Raw genomic sequence first — 7,318 nt, 5'->3', positions numbered from 1 at the left:
TTTTGCTGCCTGTTGGAACACAGAGTCAAGGGAAAGATAGAGACCCTCAACCATATTTAAACCGGTCAGACTAAATTAGTTCAATTTTGACTAAGTAAATATTATAAATAGAACAAAAAGCTAGTCATCAATTTTATTCTGATTATATTTTGAGTAATTTCAAATATTAGATTATATTTTTCCTGCAGTTCTTTTTTATTTTTTTTGGGTGGCTAAAAAGAATACAAAAGATGTGTAGCACTCTGAAGCTTTTTCATTAGTGTAGGACACTTCTGTTAATGATTAGAAGGCTCATTTCCAGAATTGAAATTAAAAATGTCCACGATAAACATTGAAAATACCCACTGTAGATGATATGCTACATATGGTTAGCCTGAATGGCGCCTTATCCGTAATGCCACCCTCTTCACTATCAGTCTGGCTTTCAATTAATAGTCCTTCACTTCCAAGCATTTACATTATACTGCATTTCAACCATCTTAAAGCAGCCTCAGGCTACAACTTGGCATACCAGCTGTCGGTTCAGATGTATTATTCATTTATATTTTAAATAGTGTAACTTGGTCTAGACTTTGTAATTATAAAGCGGCCAACAGATTTGAGGTATTTTAGGGTGCTTTGACCTGTTCTAAATTAAAGGAAAAAAAATCATTTTAAAGACAAGCAATTTGCAACAAGAACTAATGCTTCTGGCAACTTGAACAATCACAACTAAGAAACTAAGAGATCACTGTCATAAAGAAAATTAATGCTTGCTTCTGAAGTCTTGGAAGTCCCCTGGTTGTTTTATAATTGGACTGAGTCCAGGACGTGTCATTCACTGCTAGTGACACCCTAGACCAGGTTGTAGAATACCTCGCATCACAAGCAGATGCCTCATGAAGCCATGGGATGCCAAGGACATCATGATGCAGTGTGGATGGGCGGGGTGGGACCAACATGAATGTGGCAAGAATGTCCCCACAGGACAAGCACCCCTATTTTCTGAATGAAAACCTCAAGTCCAGTGTTTGTCATGAACTTCCCTCTGCTACTTTCAACCGATCGTGTTTACTTTGAGAAGTGGGGATTTCAATCCAAGTTTGATCATGCTTATCCATAAAATATTTGAATGAGTATTTTTAGCAAATGGCATTTGGTTTGAAATAAGTATTTTATAAATATTATCATTTTAAACTATCAGTCTTTTCTTTAACATCTTAGCCACACTTACTATCGGTCTTTGGCACTAAAACATGGAGACTGTAATACCTGCGTGATATTTTCTTTCCTTTGAAATATTAACTCTTTTTAGATTAAGAGGTCAGTTAGACAAAGCCACACAATAGGCATTACATATTCATCCTTCTTCATTCATCAACATTCAATTACTAATATGGCATTTTGCTGTGCTTCAGTTTATCTGGTTGGCAAACTTTGGAAACCTTGCCAAATATAGAGGCAGGGTCTTCTGATTATAATTTTTAATGATAAATTTATGCTTTCAGAAACTTAAAAATTAAAGCAAGCATCTCTCTTTAGGATTACTAAAGAGTCATTGTTGGAAAGTCAATTGAGAACTGTAATTCCTTCCACACAATGTCCCTAACGGTTTTACAGTATCTTCTATGACGTCCTCTGGAGGCAGATACGGAGCAGGTGGTTTTCTGCCCCTGAGAGAGCTGGTAGAAGAAACAACCATACAGAAGAGAATGTTCGAAGTCCTCTCCAGGCAGCAGAATGAGCTCTACTGAAAGAAGTAACTGATTTTTAAAATTGTATTTATTCATTGTGTAAAAGTCAACAGAACTGTGAAAAATGTAAGAATAAGGTTGTTTGAATACCACGACTTGAGAAAGCAAATATTTGCGTTATTTTGGTATCAAAATCTTATTCAATAAGAGAAGACTTTCCAATTACTTCCCACCCCTGCTTTAGTCAGCCTACAGAAAGAATCTGCAGTTTTACAAGAACCTTACATTTCCACTCAAATTTAAAAGGAGATATGGTACCAATAGTATTTCCTGAATAGAAAGTCTTTTAGAAAGATTAATCTTTGACCTAGACAAGGTGACATACAGTATATCCCTAAATATATTGGTGCTTTAGGCCAAATGCTTTTAAAACTGGCTAGATCATTTCCTCTCACAGGTGTTAATTAGTATGTGTGGAAAAGAAACCATACCACGTAATCATTTACCCATTGAGGATCTTCATAAAAGTGTTCTTTATCCTTAAGAGCTTAAGTAGGTACTTTAGGACATCTGATTTTTTTTTCTAATGGTATTTACTATAATTTCATTTTGACATGTAAACATTTTAGATATTTTATTTATTACTATTGGTCCTCAATACATAGTAAGTAATTATTAATCTATGCGTTCACTCAGCTCCATCCACAGAATTCCCAGTAATCGATGATATTTGTTCTCTGCACAAAATATGCTATGTCTTATTTACAAAGAGCTGATTTCATGGACTTTGAGTTTTTGATAGCCTTATCAGCCTTATTTGAATATTTGAATGATGACGTTGATTCTGCGCTTTTGGAAAACCATATGTTTTCATTGGTAAGGAGCCATTGCTGTTATAACCTCTCTAATGGACACATTTCTGCTGAATTTAAAAGGCTCCTTCTGTTCACAATAGTATACACATTTATCAAATCCAAAGAAAGATATTTGTTTTTCAAAATGTTACCACTCATTTTTAAAATGCAGTTCTCATAACAGTTAAATCTTGTAGTAAGTGCATTGATTTGAATCTTTGCTTTTCTTTCTATTTTGTATCTTTGCACTGTGTTTCTCTTTCATTTTGTATCTTTGCATTGAATTATTTCTTCAACTCACTTTGCGGCTACAGTATGTTGAAGTTTATGTAAATGCATTTTATATCACTTTTTCATCTCAACTCTGCCCTGTGTATTACAGTAATAAAGTATAAGATGAAAAAACAGCACTATAATTCATAATACTTTGCCCCATTACGAAAACTGTACCCCAAACAGGATTTTCAGTCTTACAATCTGTCAGTATTAATCTTACCTTCTGACACCAGGAGGTGGAACAGAGCAGGTAGAGAGAAAGAGAGCCCTCTTTTGGGGACTCTGGTGTGCAGTGTCCTGAGCTCTGTAGTTCTGCACCAAAGCGCACTGCTTTTATATCCTCTCCAGTGTTGTTTAGCCTCACAGATATTACGCTGACAATATAAATTTTTCATCTGTGAATAATGGGTTTTTGTTACAAACAATTTCACTCGCTCACTCACTTTGCTCGTCTGCATTCTACGTTTATATTGGGTGGGAAGTCAGAGACCAGGAAACTTTTTATTTACTCTTGTCTCTTTTTTTTTTTGCTGAGAATGATGGAAAGGGCAGCTTGGAGATTCACCTTTCACTCTTGGTCAGGCATGAAAATCACTTAAGTACTCTAAAGTGAATTTTTATGCTGCAGACAAAAGAACGTGAAATTACATAGTCCGTGGCCAACCCACTTTGAGCATAGCCTTATTCGAGGGTCTGATAAGCCCCTCTTTGCTATTTAGTTATGATTAATTTATCTTAGTATAATAATCTATTCATCCTTTCAGCTACCCAAATAATCACTCACTCAAAACATACTTATTAAGAATCTTCTCATCTGCACTATATGAAATTAATTTGTATTAATTACTGTATTTCTTACTGTATTATTTGGGTGGGGAAGTTTAAAGAATATCAATTAAGACCTAATGTGTCCTGTTGTTAAAAATGCGATTCAGGAAGAAAGGGTAAAGCAAAGTGAGGATTAAACACCCAAGACAGGTGATGCTAATAAGACAGGGTCTAGTATTTCTTTTTCCTTCTAATGGATATTTAAAGGCTAACTCTGCTGATAAGAGAGTTGGACACTAATTTACGAAAGAATGAGTTACTATGTATACTGTCATATTTACTGAGCTTTGTGACCTGCCACTTAGGACTTCAGTGACCTATGGGATTTAGCAGATATGAGTCTGGTCACCTTAGAGAAAGAGAAAAAAGGGAAATGATCTGGACAGACAGCATGAGGACAGTGTTGGTGTAATTAGATTTTAGTTTGGCTGCTATAAACAAGCTGTGTGGCCTCCGTCAAGTCACATACTCTCTTTATGCCTCAGCTTCCTGTTTGGAAATGAGAGTGTTGGTTAAATGACTCTTCTAAAATAAAAATTTGTTTTCATTTGACCAAATCATTGCAACATGTGTTAACTAGATTCCAATATTCTAATATAATCGACTGCATGGTGAAACTGGTACAGAAGTAAATCATTGAGATAACTGTAGAAACATTCCCAATGAATTTAAATTGTTCACTTTGTGGATTGGACCCACTGTTGGATGTAGAGCTATTTAAAGGCCATAGAGATCAGTTCTCTGTGAAGCTGGGGGACCTCAGGAAGAAGTGTTTGTGCTGGTGATTACTGATGGTATATCATTAATGTTAGCTTTGCTAATCAAAATGTGGTCCAAGGAACAACAACACTTGGGAGTTTGCCAGAAATGCAGACTCTCAGGCCCAAGCCCAGACTTAGTAAGTAATTTGCATTTTACCAAGATTCCCAGGCAATTCATATGCATATTAAAGTTTGAGAAGCACAACTGTGTAAAATACATATCTCATTTTCCTCACCTTCTCCCGGTGCTTGCTCGTGTTTCGACCTGAGGATGGCTTTCACCAGCAGAGGGGGTGAAAGAGCAGAGAACTGTGGCACACCTCAGGGCTGTCTGGATTAACACTTAACACATACTGTAATGATTTGAGAGTGTGGATAAGTTTACTATATGATCAAATTGTTCTTCCCTCTGGCCTCAATCCTCATGAGTATATTGGATATATTTTTATTAAATTGTTTGGCATTCAGTTCTATTTTTTTCCCTTTGCCTATTTGAGTAGATGTTTCTTCCTCTCTTTCTCTGGCTCTGTCAGTCTGTCTGTCTCTCTTTCCTTTGCAGATGCTACTTGTTTGTGGGAGCAGCCTGAAGAAGGGGGCTCTGCAATGACGTATATAAGGACATTAACATGGCACCTGGCATCTCAGTAAATGCCCTCTCCCAATATATCACGAAAAAACTTCTTTTTTTCCCTCCACTCCACTTGCTTTCTATTATTTCAGAAGTGACTATCTCGAGATTTTTCAGGAAATTTCCTCTAGCATCATCTCCAGCCCAACAACACTGATTCTTGGGGGTCCCCAATACCATTCATGATAAGCGTTCTGAGAGTGCAGAAACACTAAGAGTGCCACTGAATAAGGCACTGCTCTCCTCCCTTGGAAGGGGAAATCGGGCTCCCTAACAGACATTGTATCGTCAGAAATCAAGACAAACAAGTGCAACTTGGACTAGTGGATCTTCTTGCAATGACTGTCCCCACGTCAACATCCACTCGGCCTTCAGTTCCCATCATCACAGTTATTCAGTTATTTAGACGTGAGGCAGGGAAAGTGGTGGCCCTGCATTTATATAACTAGGGAAGAGATATGGGAACATACGTATATGTATAACTGATTCACTTTGTTATAAAGCAGAAGATAACACACCATTGTAAAGCAATTATACTCCAATAAAGATGTAAAAAAAAAAATAAAAGCTTGTCTGGGAGCAGGGAAGTTCTGGGAGAAGTCATCTAGAGTTCTCCCATCAGGCTGTGTAGTGGCACCTGAGGTATGGCCACGTGATAGCTATGATATGCCTTCCTGAAAGGTCAATTTGACTTGATAAGGGTAATTTAAAACTTTACTATTATATGGAGTGGAGTGCAAAAACGTACATCACATTTTAAGGTAAAACAAGTTCCTCCTCAAAGCTCTCTTACTTTCTTTACAGGGCCGCATGCTTGCCTTAATGTTCTACTCTCACCATCTTGAAATTCTTAATAATTTTTGAACAGGGACTCCACATTTTTGTTTTTTACTTGGCCGCACAAATTAAGTAGCAGATTCTGCTAAGGACCTCACCACACAAAATCATAGGGTGCCGGGGTTTTGCACGTTTATTTTCCTCAGCTGTTCAGGAAACTTGAGTTGAAATTCTTGAGAATGGCAAAGATCCAGGTTCACAGTGCACTCTGGTAGCAAGACTATGGTTGAGGGGAACGCTCATGCATTGCTGATGGGATTACAGCATGTCACAACACGTTTGGGGCACAATTTGGCAACATTAACAAAATTACAAATACCTATCACCCTTGGCCTAGTAAGGCTAAAGCACCATTCTGGACATTTATCCCATCTATATTCCTACATATATATGTAATGATGTAGGTAAAAGTTTCTTCATTGCAGCCTATGTATAGTAGTAACAGGTTGGAACCAATCCAAGGGGCCATGGATAGAGCAGTTTTTATAAAAAGAATGAGGAATCTATTTATTCACCAATATGGAAAGTCTCTAAAATATGTTGTTAGGTGAAAATAAGAAGGTGTATTATGGCTATATAGTAGGTTACCTTTTGTGTTAGAAGAGGGAAGGGGACAAATGTATGTTTATTTACCCATCACTGTGTTTAAAAAAATTGGAAGAATGCACAAGAGATTAATAAAAGTGCTTACGTAGGAGGCAGTGTGGAGCAGTGGGCTAGACAGGAACAGAGTACAAAGAATACTTCTTAATATATATTTGTTATGCCGTCTGGAATTTTTTACCATTTTATTTAATTATTTATTCAAAATGCTTAAAAATGCAATTGAAAAAGGGATGAAAGTTTAAGCTTTAAAGCTAACTGTACAGCTACACTTTGACCTAGTAATTCCACTTCTAGGTGTTTTACCCAAAAGAAATGAAAACGTATATCCATGAAAAGACATGTATAAAAATATTCACAACAGTTAAAAACTGGGAAGAATCAAACTATCCATCAACAAAAGAAAAAATAGACAAATTGTGGTATGGAATTCATATAATGGAATCCTACTGAACAATAACAGATACTGGCAGCAATATGGATGAATTTCACAGATATGATGCTGAGTGAAAGAAGGTGGACACAAAAAACTGCATACAGGGGCTTCCCTGGTGGCGCAGTGGTTGAGAGTCCACCTGTCGATGCAGGGGACACGGGTTCCTGCCCCAGTCCGGGAGGATCCCACATGCCGCGGAGCGGCTGGGCCCGTGAGCCATGGCCGCTGAGCCTGCGCGTCCGGAGCCTGTGCTCCGCAACGGGAGAGGCCACAGCGGTGAGAGGCCCACGTACCGCAAAACAAACAAACAAAAAACAAAAAACTGCACACAGTATGAATCCATTCATAGAAGTTGCAGAAGCAAAACTAAGGTTAAATAAAACGCAGAACTGTGGTTGTCTCTTGGAAGAGGAGTATAGTCT

Source organism: Globicephala melas, chromosome 7 (assembly GCF_963455315.2).
Source record: "Globicephala melas chromosome 7, mGloMel1.2, whole genome shotgun sequence".
NCBI classification, from domain to species: Eukaryota; Metazoa; Chordata; class Mammalia; order Artiodactyla; family Delphinidae; genus Globicephala; species Globicephala melas.
This window is presented reverse-complemented; position numbering follows the sequence as displayed.